Source organism: Pipistrellus kuhlii, unplaced genomic scaffold (genome assembly GCF_014108245.1).
Source record: "Pipistrellus kuhlii isolate mPipKuh1 unplaced genomic scaffold, mPipKuh1.p scaffold_m20_p_104, whole genome shotgun sequence".
NCBI classification, from domain to species: Eukaryota; Metazoa; Chordata; class Mammalia; order Chiroptera; family Vespertilionidae; genus Pipistrellus; species Pipistrellus kuhlii.
Window position 1 is genome coordinate 187,988 of NW_023425410.1, and position 18,847 is coordinate 206,834.

At 40.6% G+C, this 18,847-nt stretch overlaps 1 protein-coding gene across 9 annotated transcripts in view; it reads right to left on the reverse strand.

Moving 5' to 3' along the window:
- Positions 1-18,847, reverse strand: part of ARHGEF12 (Rho guanine nucleotide exchange factor 12) — a 202,364-nt gene that overhangs the window by 142,008 nt on the left and 41,509 nt on the right. The window lies entirely within an intron of this gene.

Sequence of the window (18,847 nt, forward strand, 5' to 3'; positions counted from 1 at the left end):
CACTTGTAAGATAGTCATTACATCACTGTTAATATCTTAAATACTTTGTTAAATCTTAAATTGCAGGGTTTTTTATAATCAGCTGTCCCTGAGTATGGTTTCTCTTATTTAAAATCCAAATAATAGCCCTGGCCAGATGTTCAGTGGTTAGAGCATCAGCCCATGGCCCAAAGGGTCACAGGTTCAATTCCCAGTCAAGGCCATCTACTTCCACTGTAGGCTCCATCTCTGGCCCCAGTCTGGGTGTGAACAGGAGGCAACCAATCGATGCCTCTCTCTCACACCAATGTTTCTCTCTCTCCTCCCTTTCTCCCATGCTTCCACTCTCTAAAAGAATCAATAGAAAAAATATCGTCAGGTGAGGATTTAAAAAGAAATCCAAATAATAACAACAGCTAACTTTATTAAGGGCTTCCTAATACTAGGTACTGCTCTAAATTGTTTATATGTGTTATCTTATTTAATCCTAAAATATAACTACGTATGAAGATATTTCCATTTTACAGGTTTTTTAAAAAGGGCAAAGAGATATTTTACCATTAAGATGTTACACTTTGTTTCCCTAAGAGAAAAAGTTCCTTCCTGTCCATCACTTTTCCTCACCCCTTAAAATACATGGATGCTGATTATTGCTCTATTGACCTTTTTACCCTTTGATCATGATCAAAGCATGATCCTCAATTATTTCGATTTCGCTTTAATAACAAGAACCTAGAAAAAGTTACTATAGCAGTAGTATCAATTATTAAAAATATGTTCCTAAGGTAGAAAACAAAAGGAATGCTTTTCTTTTTTCAATTCTATAAGCTAAAAGAACTAAACCATTTCCTCTTGCTTGTTTTTTAAAAGCAATGTTATAGGAGGCTTCTTGATAAGAGTTTGATGCTATATATATTAAATGCAAATCTAAGTCTAAAATGAGTGCTTAAATTTCCTCACATTCCTTTCTTCAATTTCTGTCCTTTTTAGAAATTATCTCAACCTATGGCATTTTATGTATTAATAATATTACTTATTCTAGTAATAAGAACAGGTAACATGTTACAAATATCAGTATAATTGGGTTTTTGAAAAAGTCTAATAGTAAAGATAGTAAGAGATAAATATAAAACAATGATACCTAATTGACTACTTTATTTGGCATGGAGTTTAATTTTTAAGAAGTACAAGTTTAATTACAATTCCCTTTAACTCCTATATAAGTCAAAATTGATTCTAAGACAGACAAAGAATCTAAAAACTTGCCTAATAAGCACGTTAACTCACAAGAAAGTTAGAAATAACAAGTAAAGGGGTTCTGGGATAAGAGAACACTGCTCTAGAGAATATACTGATTACAAAAGATTACTGAATCTTCATAAGTAAATGCTCCTAAACAATCCATCCTACTGCGGGGCAGGGGCTTACACACATGTACTTGTAATTCACTTGGTCACTGCCTGGCGGCCACTGCAAAATTCCCTACCCCCAAGCAATGCTGCTACATCAGGGACGGCCACACCCAGGGGGGCTCTGGTTAAGAATCTGGAAGTTCGAAGCAACCAAGATGGTAGCATAGGCACCTATACTGCTGCCTCGCTCAACAATTTCAAAACTACAACTAGAAGACAAAATGTCTATCACCCAGAACCACAGGAAAGCTGGCTGAGTGGAAGTTCGTCAACTAGAAGGAAAGAGGAAAGAGCACTGAGGCGTGCACAAGCGCTGAAAAAGGCACAGAGGCGTGCCTGTCCGGCTGGCAGCAGATGACTGGGTGTGCTGCTTTTTTCAGCCCAAAGGGAAATAAGCTCCTGATTACACTGAACTCCAGTTTGTGGGGAGATGCTGGGGACCCAAACTCCTACGGGGAGAAGCTAGACTGTCTACGCGCAGGAATCATTGTTTACTGCATTGGGATGCAATATGTGGAGATGTGGAAACTCGGAGACACTGATATTACTGACTGGCAGCCATCGCTGTTTTCCACACCCTAGCATAGGGACTCCATGAGACCCCGCCCCACATAATCTACAAACCCACCCAAGCTCCATGCAGCAGCTTTTGCATATAAATGGCCTGCCATATTGCAGCTTAACCTAACAAACTGCAGCTTTAGTCAGACAGCTCCAAAACTTCCAAACCCCAAGCAAAAAGGAGAAAACTGTAGTTCCCACTATAGCTCCTGCTGGGTAGCCTCAGACAGTAGCTGACCTGCAACCCATTGACGATCCAGAAGCCAGTGTATGTAGTGGTCAGTTGGAGATGACATCAGATTTCAACTCCTCACATCCATAGTGGCATATTCAAGAGGCAGACTTAGTAAGCAGCAAAGCCCCACTGAAGCAAGTCCTGCCCCATAAGTGTGTCTCCAGCACATCAGTTCTTCCATTATAAACACAGTGGGTCCTCACAGCCAATTGGCCTGGAGGTCAATTCCTCCCAATGTACCAACAGCAATCAAGACTTAACTATACCAAGCTTTGTACTCAGCCCACAAAGGAGTGTACCAAGAGCGACCGCCTCGGTGATTGGGGAGGCTGAGCCACTGGCCCCTATGGGTCATCCACCACACAAAGCCACTCCATCAACACAGGGAAGCAGTCAAAATGAGAAGACAAAGAAACATGTCACAAATGAAAAAATAGAGGAAAGCAAACTACTGGACATAGAGTTCAAAACCACAGTTATAAGGTTACTCAAAGAATCTCCTAAAAACCGCCGAGAAATTTGATGAAACCTCTGAGGAACTTAGTGAAACCTTCAAGGACCTTAATGAGAATGCCAAGAAAATGGAAAAGGACCAGTCAGAAATTAAGCATATACTATCTGAAATAAAGAATATACAGAAATTCAACTGTAGATCAAAGGACCCCAAGAATCAAACCAAAGATCTGAAATATGAGGAAACAAAAAAACACCCAACCAGAAAAACAAAAAGAAAGAAGAATCCAAAAATATGAAGATAGTGTAAAAAGCCTCTGGGACAACTTTAAGTGTACCAACATCTGAATTTTTGGGGTGCCAGAAGAAGAAAGTGAGCAAAATATTGAAAACCTATTAGAAGAAATAATTACTGAAAACTTCCCCCAACTGGTAAAAGAAATAGACTTAGAAGTCTAAGAAGTGCAGAGAACTCCAAACAAGAGGAATGCAAAGAGGACCACACCAAGACACATCATAATTAAAATGCCAAGGACAAAAGTCAAAGAGAGAATCTTGAAAGCAGCAAGAGAAAATCAGCTAGTTACCTACAAGGGAGTACCCATACGACTGTCAGCTCATTTCTCAGCAGAAACTATGCAGGCCAGAAGGCAGTGGCAAGAAATATTCTAAGTGATAACAAGAACCTACAACCAAGATTACTCTACCCCACATAGCTATCATTCAGAATTGAAGGGCAGATAAAGAGCTTCACAGACAAGAAAGAACTGAAGGAGTTCATCACCACCAAAAACCATTATATGAAATGCTGAATAGTATTCTTTAAGAAGAGGAAGAAGAAAAGGTAAAGATAAAAATTATGAACAACAAATACATACCTACCAACAAGTGAATAGAAAATATGAACAGAATGGACTGGTGAATATAATAGAATCAGGGACATAGAAAGGGAGTGGATTGACAATTCTTAGGGGGAAGGAGTTGAGAAGGGTGCTGAAAGAGATTGACAAAAATCTTATACCTATTGATGAAGACAGTGGCGGGGGGTAAGGGCATGGGGTGGGGTGGGATGGGGAGTCAGGTGGAGAGTAGCTATGGGGGATCAAAAAGAGTTACACCTGTAATAATCTGAATAAAGATTTATTTTTTAAAAAGAAATGATATTTCACTTTAAACAAACTCTTGCCCCAGGTGAGGGGTGGGTGGGGAATCTATGGACTGCTGGCTTCCAACTGCTTGTACATGCCTGCCTTCGTGATTGCCCCTAACCGCTTCTGCCTGCCAGCCTGATCAACTCCTAACCACTCCTGTGCCAGCCTGATTGGGGTGTAACTGCTCCCCTGTGAGCCTGTTTGCCCCCAACTTCCCTCCTCTGCCAGCCTGGTTACCCCAAACTGCCCTCCCCTGCAGACTTGATTGCCTCCCACTGCCCTGCTTTGCAAGCCTGGACCCTCCCTATTGCCCTCCCCTGATGGTCTGATCACCCAAAACTGCCCTTCCTTGCAGGCCTGGTCCCTCCCAACTGCCCTCCCCTGCTGGCCATCTTGTGGTGGCCATCTTGTGTCCACATAGGGGCAGGATCTTTGACCAAATAGAGGCAGCCATCTTGGGTGTTGGAGTGATGGTCAATCTGCACATTAGTCTTAGAGAGGATAGAGGCCTGATACATGGGTGGGGGGCAGCTGGTTTGCTCGGGTGTCCCAGATCAGGGAGGGGGTTCCCTTGGGGCGTTGGGCAGCCTGGACAAGGGTCCTGTGGTGGTTTGCAGGCTGGTCACACCCCCCAGCGACCTTTGTTTGGAATTATCAGTGTCATGAATACATTCGTGTTTTCTTCTCTCTGTGTCATGTCTTCTTGAGTTGTATTTTGTGCCTTTTAATTCATATGGTAGAGAGTGAGCCACATAACCAGACACCCTGAGAGGAGCGAAAATATGGAGACAAAGAAACAGCCCCCATACAAAAGAAAAGAATGAATCACCAGAAAAGGAAGTAAACGAAATGGAGGCAAGCAATTTGTCAGAGAAAGAATTCAGAGAAATGGTCTAAGGAAGCTGAAAAAGATGAAAGACAAATTCAATAACATGTTCAAAATCAAGAGGAAATGAAGAACCAAGAAGAAATGAAGAATGAAATAGCTGCAATGAAGAACACAGTAGAAAGCATCAACAGTTGACTAGAAGAAGCAGAGGACCACATCAATGAGCTAGAAGACAAGGTAGAAAAAAATACCCAGCAACTGGAAAAAAAACAAACTTAAAAAACAGGAGGAAAGCCTAAGGGAGCTTTGGGACACCATGATATGAAACAACATCCACATAATTGGGGTGCCAGGAGGAGAGGAAACTGAGCAAGGAATAGAAAACCTGTTTGAAGAAAAAGTAAAAGAGAGCTTCCCTGATATTTGGAAGAAAAAAGTCACTAAAGTCCAAGAAGCTCAGAGTTCCAAACAAGATAAATCCAAAAATACCGATACTAACACACATAATAAATATATTGGCAAACACCAATGACAAAGTAAGAATCTTAAAGGCTACCAGAGAGAGACAGAAAGTTACTTATAAGGAATCTCTCATGTTACTATCAACTGATTTCTCAACAGAAACACATCAGGCCAGAAGGGAATGGAATGAAATATACAAAGTCATGCAAAGGAAGGGTCTGAATCCGAGAATTCTGTACCCAGCAAAACTGAAGGTGAAGAGATCCAAGATGGCTGCGCCCAGGTAAACACCTAGCTGCAGCCGCACACAATTTCAATAAAATACAACTAAAATATAAAATGGACATTACCCAGAACTACAGGAAAGTCAACTGACTGGAAATTCTACAATGAGAAGCAAGGAGAAAACCAGAAGGAAGCGCGGAGGAGCTGTAAAAGCCCAAGGTATGGAGACACGCGGCGCGCGGAGAGGAGGGAAACCGAGTGCCTGGCTGGCGTTCCCTAGCGAGAAGGAGATAAAACTCCGACTGTGTTAGGCCCCAGTTCTGACTGCTCTGAAGCCCAGTTCTAGGCCAGACCCTGGGGACCCAGGCTCATCCATAGGGAGCTGGGCTGTAAGGTGGAACCCCGGGGAAGCGGCGAAAGGAGGTCCCGGCGGCGCGCACATTGCGCGCAGAGAAGGGACAGTCGGCTGTGCCGCAGAATTGCCCTGGTGGGAAGGAGACAGGGGCTCCAGTCTGCTCTGAACGCCACCTCCAACTCCACTTCCAACTGAACTGAACCCCAATATCGGGCTCATTGGGGGAGAGCAAAGACTGTTTGGCAGCAGGCGAAAATCGAGAGCACCTATCTCTCAGAGGCACTTTGAAGCGAGGACTGAAGGACCCTGAGAAGCAGGAGCAGCATAGGGCGGGGCTGATGGAAGCCAAGGCTGTAGGCTCCACCCTGAAATACCGCCCCATCTGTAACTGCGAAATGCGACAACGAAATAGATCACAAACGAAAGAAATGGAGGACAAAAAGCGACTGGATATAGAGTTCGAATCTACGCTTATAAGGTTTTTCAAGAATTTCCTAGAAAAGATGGATAAGACCTATGAGGATATGAAAAGAGATCAACTAGAATTAATAAGGAGTCATCAAGAAATGATAAGGGATCAACAAGAAATAGAGAATACATTGTCTGAAATAAAAAATATACAGAGTCCTAAAAACAGAATTGAAGATTGCAAGAATCAAGTCAAAGATTTGGAACATAAAGAACCAGAAGACACTCCTCCACAGAAGCTAGAAGGCAAGAGAATCCAGAAAATTGAAGATAATGTAAGAAACCTCTGGGACAACTTCAAGCGAACCAACATCAGAATTATGGGGGTCCCAGAAGATGAGAGAGAGCAAGATATCGAAAACATACTGAAAGAAATAGTGACAGAAAACTTCCCCCACCTGCTGAAAGAATTAGACTTACAAGTCCAGGAAGCGCACAGAACTCCAAACAAGAGGAATCCAAAGAGGACCACACTAAGACACATCATAATTAAAATTCCAAGAGCAAAAGACGAAGAGAGAATATTAAAAGCAGCAAGAGCAAAGAAGGTAGTTACTTATAAAGGAGCACCTATACAATTGTCAGCTGACTTCTCAACAGAAACCATGCAGGCCAGACGGGAATGGCAAGAAATATTCAAGGTGATGAATAGCAAGAACCTACAGCCAAAGATAATCTATCCAGCAAAGCTATCACTCAGAATCAGAGGCCAGATAAAGAGCTTCACTAATAAAAAAAAAGCTAAAGGAGTTCATCAACACCAAACCAGAATTATATGAATTGCTGAAGGGGGTTCTTTCAGAAGAGAAAGTAAATAAAGATAAAAATTATGAACAACAAATACGTAACTATCAACAAGTGAATCTAAAAACCAAGGAAATTTAAAAAATCTGATGAACAATATTATCTGTTGAATATAATAGAATCAGAGGTATGGAAGGGGAGTGAACTGACAATTCTCGGGGAAAAGGGGAGAGGGGGGTGTGGGAAGAGACTGAACATAAACTGTGTACCTATGGATGAGGACAATGGGGAGTGGGGAAAGGGCAGAGGGTAGGGTGGGAACCTGGTGGAGGGGAGCAATGGAGGGGGGGGGGGATGAGGAACATTTGTAATAATATGAACAATAAAAACTTAAAAAAAAAAAACTGAAGGTGAAATCAGGAGCTTTCACAGACAAAAAAAAAAAAAAAAAAAAAAAAAAAGGCCTAAAAGAGTTTATTAACACCAAACCAGCAATGCAAGAATGCTAAAGGGACTTCTGTAAAAAGAAGGAATAGGAAGAGAAGAAGGAACACAGGCATAAAGAATAAAAATGTCGAGAAACAAGTACCTACCAATAATAACCTTAATTGTAAATGGGTTAAATGCTCCAATCAAAAGACATGGGGTAGCTGAATGGATAAGTAAAAATGAGCCATATATCTACTGTCTACAAGAGACCCATCTCAGAACAAAGGACTCACACACACTGACAGTGAAGAGAAGGGGGAAATTTTCCAGGCGAATAGAAAAAAAGGCTGGGGTAACAATATATATCTGGAAAAAACAGACCTCAAAGTGAAGGCCATAAGAAGAGATAAGGAAGGCCACTTCATAATAAAAAGGGAGCAATTGAACAAGAGGCTATAACTCTGGTAAACATATATATGCACCTAATACAGGAGCACCCAAATACATTAAAAAAAAAAACACCACCACCACCCTAGAATAGGGGTGTCGAACTCAATCAGAGAAGGGGCCAAAATCTAAAATCCAGCCTAAATTGCGGGCCGAATGGTTTACTGAACAGTCATAAACTGTCATTGTGATGGAAACACAGCGGAGTGCAGTGATGACAGCGCGGTGCGGGCCACATTGCAAGGCCTGGCGGGACGGATTTGGCCCGCGGGCCTTGTGTTTGACACATGTGCCCTAGAAGATATCAAGGGAGAGAGCAACAGCAATACAGTCATAGTAGGGATTTTAATACCCATTGACACCACTGGAGAAGCCCTCTATACAAAAAGTCAGCAAAGAAACACCAATCCCAAATGACTCACTAGATCAGATGGAATTAATTGACATCTTCAGAACATTCCACTCAAAGCTACAAAATATACATTCTTCTCCAATACACATGGGCAAAAGCTAAATCTATTTCCTCTAAGAACAGGAACAAGACAGGGATGCCCACTCTCACCACTCCTTTTGACATAGTACTGGAAGTGCTAGCCACAACAATCACAAGAAGAAGAAATAAAAGGCATCCAAATTGGAAAAGAAGCAGTAAAACTGTCCATATTCACAGATGATATGATACTGTACATAGAAAACCCCAAAGATTCCATTAAAAAAATTTACTAAATAAACCTAATAAATGAATTCAGCAATGTGGCAGGACACAAAATTAACACCCAGAAATCTATGGCTTTTTTTATACACCTAAAATGAACTCACAGAAAGAGAAACTAAAAAATTTACTACTGCACACACACAAAAAAAAAATTAAGATACTTAGGAATAAACTTAACTAAGGAGGTAAAATACCTATACTCAGAAAACTGCAGGACATTGAAAAAAGAGATAGAGGAAGACATAAACAGATGGAAGAACATACCATGTTCAAGGATTGGCAGAATTAACATCATTAAAATATCCACACTACCCAAAGCAATTTATAGATTCAATGCACTCCCCATTAAAATACCAAGGGCATATTTCACAGACCCAGAACAAACTCTCCAAAATTCATTTGGAATAAAAAAAAAAGACCCAGAATACGCCGAAACCGGTTTGGCTCAGTGGATAGAGCGTCGGCCTGCGGACTGAAAGGTCCCGGGTTCGATTCCAGTCAAGGGCATGTACCTTGGTTGCAGGCACATCCCCAGTGGGGGGGTGTAGAAGGCAGCTGATCGATGATTCTCTCTCATCGATGTTTCTGACTCTCTATCCCTCTCTCTTCCTCTCTGAAAAAAATCAATAAAATACATATTTAAAAAAAGAGACCCAGAATAGCAACAGCAATCCTGAGAAAGAACAACAAAGTTGGAGGGATTACAATACCAAATATCAAGCTATATTACAAGCCACAGTTCCCAAAACTGCCTGGTACTATATGCCCAAGAACAGACATATAAACCAGTGGAACAGAACAGAGAACCCAGAAATTGACAAAAGCCATTATACTCAATGTTTGACTAAGCAGGCAAGAGCATACAATGGAGTCAAACAGTCTCTTCAATAAATGGTGCTGGGAAATTTGGTCAGATGCATGGAAAGAAAGAAGAAAAGAAAAGAAAGAAGAGAAAGGGAAAGGGAAAGGGAAAGGGAAAAGGAAAGGGAAAGGGGGAGAGAGAGAGAGAGAGAGAGAGAGAGAGAGAGAGAGAGAGAGAGAGAGAGAGAGAGAGAGAGGAAAGAAGCAGCAGCAGCAGCAGAAGAAGAAGCAGAAGAAGCAGAAGCAGCAGAAGCAGAAGAAGAAGAAGAAGAAGAAGAAGAAGAAGAAGAAGAGGAGGAGGAGGAGGAAGAGGAAGAGGAAGAGGAAGAAGAAGAGGAGGAGAAGAGAAGAAACTAGATCACCAATTTACACCATACACAAAATCAAACTCAAAATGGATAAAGGACTTAAACGTGGTATGGGAAGCCATAAAAATCTTAGAAGACTTCATAGGCAGCAAAATATCAGATATATGTCATAGCAATATCTTTAGCAATATAGCTCTTAGGGCAATGGAGACTAAGGAGAAAATAAACAAATGGAACTACATAAAAATAAAAAGCTTCTGCACAGCAAAAGAAACCATCAACAAAACAACAAGAAAGCCACTGCATGGGAAAACATATTTGCCAATGCTATTTCAGATAGTTTAATATCCAACATTTACAGGGAACTCATACAATTTAACAAAAGGGAGATAAAAAACCCAATCAAAAAATGGGCAACAGACCTAAATAGACACTTTCCAAAAGAGGTTAGAAGGAAGGCCAAGAGACACATGAAAACATGCTCAAAAGTCACTAATCATCCGAGTGATACAAATCAAAACAACAATGTGGAATCACCTCACACCTGTCAGAATGGCAATCATCAACAAATCAACAAAAGACAAGTGGTAGTGAGGATGTGCAGAAAAAGGAACCCTAGTGCACTGCTGGTGGGAATGCAGACTGGTGCAGCCACTATGGAGAACAGTATGGTATTTCCTTAAAAAGTTAAATATGGAACTCCCATTTGACCCAGTGATCCCACTTCTAGGAATATATCCCAAGAAACCAGAAACACCATTCAGAAAGGATATACGCACCTCTATGTTTAAAGCAGCACAATTCACCATAGCTAAGATTTGGAAACAGCCTAGGTGCCCGTCAGCAGATGAGTGGATTAGAAAACTGTGATACAGCTACACAATGGGATATTACACTGCTACAAAAAAGGAACATTTACCATTTGCAACAGCATGGATGGACCTGGAGAGCATTATGCTGAGTGTAATAAGCCAGTCAGAAAATGATAAATATCACATTATATCACTCATATGTGGGATATAATGATCAACATAAACTGATGAACAAAAGTAGATCCAGAGACAAGGTAGCTCTGAACAGACTGTCCAACCTCAGAGAGAAGGGCAGGGTGGGGGGGTGGGGTGAGAGATCAACTAAAGGAGTGTATGCATGCATATTAGCACAACCAATGGACACGTTCACCAGGACCGTGGGGGCTTGCCCTCGGAGGTGGGAGTGGGGGGGGGGGGGGTAATCGGGAAAAAGGATACATATGTAATACTTTAAATAGTAAATAAATAAAAATAATAAAAACAAGCAAACAACTAATGTAGGTGAAGGTGTGGAGAAAAGACAACCCTCGTGCACTGTCGATGCTACTGCAAACTGGTGCTGCCACTAAGGAAAACATTATGGCAGCTCCTCATAAAACGGAAAATAGAACTATCACATGACCCAGCAATGGCATTTCTGGGTATTAATCCGAAAAAATCCAAAACACTAATTCTTAAAGATAAGTACCTTTATGCTGACTGCAATACTATATATTAGAGCCAAGATATAAACCTAAATGTCATACACAAATGGGTAAAGATGTGGTACATATATATGATGGGAAATTATTCAGCCACAAAAAAAAAAAAACCTTTCATTTGCAACAACATGGATGGATAGAGGGTAAAAAGCTAAATAAAATAAGTCAGACAGAGAAAAATAAGTACCATCTGATTTCATTTATATCTGGAATCTAAAAATCAAATAAATCAGAAACAAAACTAATTGATATAGACAACAAACAGTGATCATAAGATGGGAGAGGGTTGAGGAAATAGGCGAAAAATATTAAGTACAAGTTGTCAGCTACAGAAATAGTCACGGGTACTAAGGTATAGCACAGGAGATCTAATAAAAAATACTGTAATAACTATGCATGGTGGCAAATGGGTACTAGACTTATTTAGGTGAGCACTTCACACAGTATATAAATGCCTAATCACTAAGTTTTCACCTAAAACTAAGATTGCATGCCATCTGTAGATGAAAAATAATTTTTTTAAAACTTTACAAAAAATAAATGTATTTTCATCTTTTTATTTTTACTGTTGACAATATTACAGGTGTCCCCATTTCTCCCGCATGCCTGCCTCCTTAGCCCCCACCCCCTTTCCCTCTAGCTATCACCACAGTTGTCTGTGTCTGCTTTATACAAATATGTCCTTTGGCTAATCCCTTCACCTCTTTTCTCCCAGCCCCGTCCCCCTCCCCTCTGACAGCTGTCAGACTGTCCCAGGTGTCCAGGCCTCTGTTTCTATTTTGTTCCCCAGTTTGTTCATATAAGTGAGATCATATGGCATTTGTCTTTCTCTGAATGACTTATTTCATTCAGCATAGTAATCTTCAGGTCCAGCCATAATGTTGCAAAAGGTAAGATTTCTATCTTTGTTATGCTCATGCAGTGTTCCATTGTGTTCACGTACCACAGCTTTTTTATCCACTTACCTAATGATGGGCACTTGGGCTGTTTCCAGATCATGGTATTGTACATAACACTAAAGTAAAGAGTCTCTCTTCACAAATGGCTTGGTTCTGGCCTGGAGTATTAATGCCTCCTAGCTATTCACTCAGTTTATTGTGAAACCACACTTTCCGCTGCCAAATCTCAATAACCCCAACTTTCAAACCACCTCTGATTTCATAGGGAAAGGCGATAAAATTAGCTGTATGCATGCCATCTTACACTTTCTTCTGCAAAAGTATTTTCTTGACCCCAAACCAAGAAATTAAAGCTGGGGCATACTTCCATCAGTAATAATGGCTCATCATACTGAATCTGCAAAGTTGGAGGGAAGGTGTGTTAATTATTTTGACATTCCTCTTAGATCATCCCAGAATTGGGAATCACTATTTTTCAAAGTTAAGGTTATTTTATTATTTTTAATCCTCACCCAAGGATGTTTCCATTGATTTTGAGAGGGGGGGGAGGGGAGGGAGAGGGAGAGGTGAGAAACATCGACCAGTTGCCTCCCGCTGAACCGGCAATCTTTGGTGCTCAGGACGGTGCTCCAACCACTTGAGCCACATGGCCAGGGCGAAGAGAAGTGTAACCAGGAGAACTCCGAGTCACTGCCAAGTGCACAACCAGGGCATCTTCCCAGTGAGGCTTGCTTTGCCCCAAGGGTAACGATGGCGTTGAGATCAATAAAAATACAATTCATTTGAAAACATGAATTCATTGTAGCTTTTGGCACTTATTCCATTTGGCAAGACTATACCTCTATCTGCTATCACGTGCTTTCCTGTTTTGTTTGTTCTTTACTTTGAACAGAAATAGTCTTTCTCATCTAGTCTGTACCCTACTTTGTTACTTGGCATCAAAGTAATGTTATGTTTGTCTTAAAAGGTCTGCTTCAGATTCTTGCTGTATCTTTCCTGGAGAAGAGGCACATTCCCCTGGAATTAGTCCAAGGGACTGGTGTGTCCTCTCTTCTCTGCGTACCTGGGTCATATACAGCTCTTTACTTCTAGTCCAAACTCCCATATGGCTTCCTTACTACAGATAAATTCATCCTCAGAAGTTGAGAGAGAACACATAATTAGAGGTACAAAGATATTTTGTTAAAAAACTGCGCCTAAATATTTACAGAAATGAACTGGTTAAATTAATAAGCCATATCACAAAGCACTTGACAGCTATCAAGAATTATTTAGAGCCAAAACCGGTTTGGCTCAGTGGCCTGCGAACTGAAAGGTCCCGGGTTCAATTCCGGTGAAGGGCATGTACCTTGGTTGCGGGCACATCCCCTGTAGGGGGTGTGTAAGAGGCAGCTGATCGATAATTCTCTCTCATCGATGTTTCTAACTCTTTATCCCTCTCTCTTCCTCTCTGTAAGAAATCAATAAAATATATATATATTTTTAAAAAGAATTAGAGATGTTTTTTCAAATCTTTATCTTATTTTGAAGTTCAATCTATGCTAATAAAAGGGTAATATGCAAAAATTGGTCATGACTTCCTCACAGTAACAGCAGGCTGTGTGGGGCGACCAGGCCAGCAGGGGGAGCAGTGAGGGGCAACGAGGCTGGCAGGAAAGGGCAGTGAGGGGCGACCAGGCTGGCGAGGTGGGGGGAGGTAATTGGAGACAACCAGGCCAGCAGAGTGAGGCAGATGGGGGCGACCAGGCCGGCCAGTTAGGGATGATCAGGCAGGCAGGCAAGTGAGCAGTGAGGAGCCAGGAGTCCCAGATTGCAAGAGGAATGTCCCAAGTTGGAGAGGGACCAGCTGGGCTGAGGGGAGCCCCACCCCCCGATCCTCCCCCTCCAGTGCACAAGGCCTCTAGTAAATAAAATAAAAGTTAAGCAGCTCTGACATATACGGAACCTAGAGCTCCCAACTACCCACTTTTACTCTTTAAGGGACCTCATTTGATCCACAATTTAAAACTGGTGCTATAGTGAAATATTTAATAATGTAAAGTTATATTGATGTTTTATTAAGATAAAAGAAAGTTACCCAACAGTATACCCAGTATGCTTTAATTTTTATAAAAATAAACTTTATACACTATGTCTACTTTATACAAATACAGAAATATATCTCTATCTTGACAAAAGGCAGGGGAAATATTCATAAAAATGCTGGTTGAGATAGGTGGTTTCCTCCTATAAGTTTAATGACATTCAATTTTACTTTTAACTCTATGAGACATGTTTCAATAACTTTTGTAGAGTGTGAAATATGGATAGAAATTTACTTGACACGTGGATATCGCATTGCTGTTACTAGGATATGACTGTTTCTAGCCCTATCAGCAGACAGAGCTTGGAAATTTACACACATCTACAATTGTCCCTGTATCTATCCCTCTGTATATAAAACTCCAAGCCATATTTCAGTTTAAATTGTTAAATTTATTGGCATAAAGTTATTCATAATATTGCCTTGTTGTCCTCTTAATATCTGTACATGCAATGATGCCACTTCTTTCACTTCTGAATTGGTAATGATTATCTTCTCTTTTATTCTTTGCCAGCCTGATTACAGGATTAACAATTTTATTGATACTGCAGGTCCAGTGCACGATTCGTGCACGAGTAGGGTCCCTCAGGGTGGCCTATGGGGACTGGGCCCCAACTTGCATCCCCAGCCTCACAGCCCCGCCTGGCACCCCGCCATGGCCTGGTGCTGCCCTCTCACCTGCTCCACCATCCTGCTTGTGGGGCAATCCCTCAGGGCCAGGCACCCCGCCTGGCTCCCTCAGTACCTAGGAGTCAGCCAGCGGCCCCGTTCCCCGCCACCGCTGCTGGTCGTCATTTGTGGGGTGATCATCAGGGCAATCGGAACTCCTTGCACCTGCTGCCCACTCACTGCTCCACCATCCCACCGTGGTCCCACTCACATTGGGGCCCATCAGGGCCAGCAGCACCTCCACTGCCACCTGCTGCCAGAGCACTGATGCCCACCATGTTCTGCCCCTCCCCCTGGTGGCCAGTGCAAAATTTGCATATTAGGCTTTTATTATATAGGATTCTCAAAAGCAGAAGCTTTTACTTTCATTGGTTTTTTTCCTATTTTTTGTTTTTCTACTTCATATATTCCTATTCACCTTTTTAACATTTTCTTCTGCTTACTTTACTTCTAATTTGTTCCTTTTTCTAGTTTCCACAAAAGGAAGTTGATGTCATTGACTTTAGATCTTTCCTCTTTTCTAATAGGTGTTTAATGCTAAAACTTTCTAAGTAATGCTTTAGTGGCATCCCACAAATTCTAATATGCTATGTTTTCATTTTCATTCAGCACAAAATGATTTCCTATTCCCTTTTGATTTCTACTTTGACCTATGGAGTCTATAGAATTGTGTTAATTGCCAAATATCTGGGGATTTTCCAGTGATTTTTCTTTGTTGTTGTTAATCCTTACCCAAGGATATTTTACATTGATTTTCAGAGAGAGTAGAAGGAAGAGAGGCAGGGGGAGGGGAGTTGGGGAGGGAGAGAAAAACATCTATGTGACAAAGACACATGGATTGGGTGCCTCCTGTACCTGCCCTATCCTGGGCCAGGGACTGAACCTACAACCCAGGCACATGACCAGGAATCAAACCTAAGAACTTTCCCTTTAACCCCTGAGAAGCACTGGCCAGGGCCAAGCCTTTTAATTTACTAGAACTTATCTTATTGCCCAGAACATGATCTACCTTAGTAAATATCCTGTGTGCACTGGCTAAAATAAAGTTTATTATGTTGTTGGCTACAATTTTCTATAAATGCAAATACTAAACTGAACAACTGTTACGTATTCTATATCCTTGATGATTTTTTGTCTACTTTTAGTTATCAAGAGATACTGTAATCACTGATAATGATTGTGGATTTGTCTATTCTCGTAGTCATGCTAGTTTTTATTTCATGAATTTTGAAGTTCTGCTATTATGTGCATAAAGGTTTAGAACTGTAAATTTTTTATTTTTTAGAGAGGAAGGGGGGGAAAAGAGAGAAAAACAAAGGGAGGGAGGAACAGAGAAAAGAAGAGAGGGAGGGGAAGAGGGAGGGAAGGAGGGAGAGAAGGACATCTATTTGCTGTCCCACCCATTCATGATTCTTGCATGGGTCTTGTCAGGGGTCTTGAACTTGCAATCGTGGCGTGGTCAATGCTCTAACCAAGTGAACTACCTGGTCAGGCTATATTTCTTTTTTAACTAACCCCTTTATCATCATAAAATGACCATCTTTATCCTTAACAATTTTTTTGCTCTGAAATATACTTTAGCTGGTTTTAGTGGAATCATTCGGCTTTCCTTTGATTAGTGTTAACATGGCCTATCTCTTTTCATCTTTTTAAAGTATGTGTTTCTTTATTTTTAAGAGATGTTTCCTATAGGTATGTTTCTTAGGCTTTGTGTTTTTTCCAATCTGATAAGCTCTGCCTTTTAATTAAGGTGTTTGCACCACTTACATTTCCTGTGATTATTGGTATGACTAGGTTTAAGTCTGTCACTTTGCTATATGCTTTTAATTTGTCACTTTGTTGCCTGTTTTCTCTTTTTATGTCTTTTTGGATTAAATTTTAATTAATTGAATTATTTTTAAAATAATTTTAATATTCTGATAATTTGTATGACTTGCTAGAATCTACATTATCTGAAAGCAAGTACTATGTTCTATCTGATTTTATATTCTAATTTACTAATATAGTGATGAGCATATATCTGACAATTCAACACATTTACTAAATGAATTCATTCATTCAAAAAAAATTATTTTGAATTATAGATGCTCTCAGGACTTCTCAATCCAGAAACAGCATCCTTCTAAGAAAAGCCCCATGTTACTCAGCTGTCTACTGCTCTCCTCGGAGCCCGCGGACGCAGAGGAAGCTGGCCCAGTGCAGAAGCAGAGAGGGCCTTTTTGGCCCAATGGTAATTCCATTCTTGGGTAACTGATTGGTTCAGAAAGAGACAATGAAAATAGAAACAAAGTTTATCCCAAGAATTTGTTAAAGTATTTTCTTACTCTTAATAGAGAACCAAAAGAAACTCATTTTTCTCTCTCCCACTAGACTAAACAAGGAAGCAAGTAGTCCTGACTGCTACTTAGCATCCATCCTTAAGATCCAGCTTAAGGTGAAGCTAACACTGATGGCAAAGAGTGGGAAAATGCAAAGAACCTGGGCCCTTGACAGTTAAGCCACTAAATCAAAACTCAACTCCCTCTAGCAGAGTGAGCGAGTTCATGTCCTCACTGCTGTCAGGTGGCCTTAGGTTCCTCTTACAGGCGGCCCAATGCATCCTAAGCTACACACACAGCAATCCGTGCCAAGCACTGTTCTAGACACTGAAGGGCACCTCAGGAACAAATAAGGCTCCCTCTCAAGAACCGTATGTTCTACCAGACAAAGCAAGCAAACAAAAACTGTGCCAAATAAGTTCAGAGAGGGACTCAGTGCTATGAGAAAAATAAGAGATGCGACTTCGACTAAATGAATTTAGTTTATGCAAAGAAGATCTCTAAGGCGTTCGATCTGAGACCTAGTGAAGTGAGGGAGCATTATAAGCCAAGGCAATAGCTAGTAAAGGGTCACCAGGGGAAAGCAGCCTGGTGGAGCTGCAGAATACAGTCTCCACTGCACTTGAGGACAGAGAATGACTAAGAGGAATGCTGAGACGAGATCAACACATTACACAATGGCCAGGTGATTTAATAATGTGAGCCGTGTAAACAAATCAGACTTCATGAAAAATACAATTGATAGTCATGATCTGATTCATGTCTTAAAGAAGAACTCTGATGGATTAATAAACCTTTATAATCCATAGAGTTGAATACTAAGAAAGTCAAATTCATTTCATCCTTACAGTTAGTGTACCGGTATTTGGCCCCAAACATCAAATGCTATGGTGCACCCAATATGTGAGAACACTACACACAGTGTCTAACACTGACCTATCCTACTTGTCCTCGCCGCACATGAATTCCACGTTATCTTAAGCTTAGATTTTATTTAGGGGAAAAACTAAAATGAAGATAAATTAGCAACACATGGAAGTACAGATGTTAAATTGTTCTTTCTAACATAATTTCTCCAAATAATATTTGAAATGTATAGATTTTTTTTAAAGCATAACATGTCGGACAACTTAGAGTTCAGTCATTTAACCTCTGTCCAGGCAAGTGTGTCAGTCCTGCTCTAATGTTAACAAGTGTTTGGATTTCATCAGGGTTTTTTTCCGTAGAACAACATTTTTAAGCCAAAGGAGAAAAAGGTTTTTCCCCAGCAGCTATGCTTCCTATGGTCTTTGCAAGGGCAGGAAGACCCCTGTTAGATAAAACTATGTAGTTCGTGTGTGTGTGTGTGTGTGTATCTAGAGTGAAGAGGTGAACTGGCTAAAAACAAATGTAAATTGGAGAGGTAGAGAATAACACAGTAAGCTGTTCCATATTTCTTGGTGTTGAGTTCCTGAAAAATATTCATTGGGAAGAATGATTCGTTAAGGAATCCTCAGTACCTTAAAGTTACACTTGGTAGTAGAAAATTATGTTAGGTACATTGATCCTCCATTATCCATGATAATAATTATCAACAATTAGAATAATGATAACAATATATAAAAGTTATTTGAATAGTTTTACGTACTTAACATTTCCAGTCTCTGTTTAATATACAAATATGTATAAAATACAAATATGTATATATTAAAATACAAATATGTATTTTATACATATTAGTTAATTTAATTC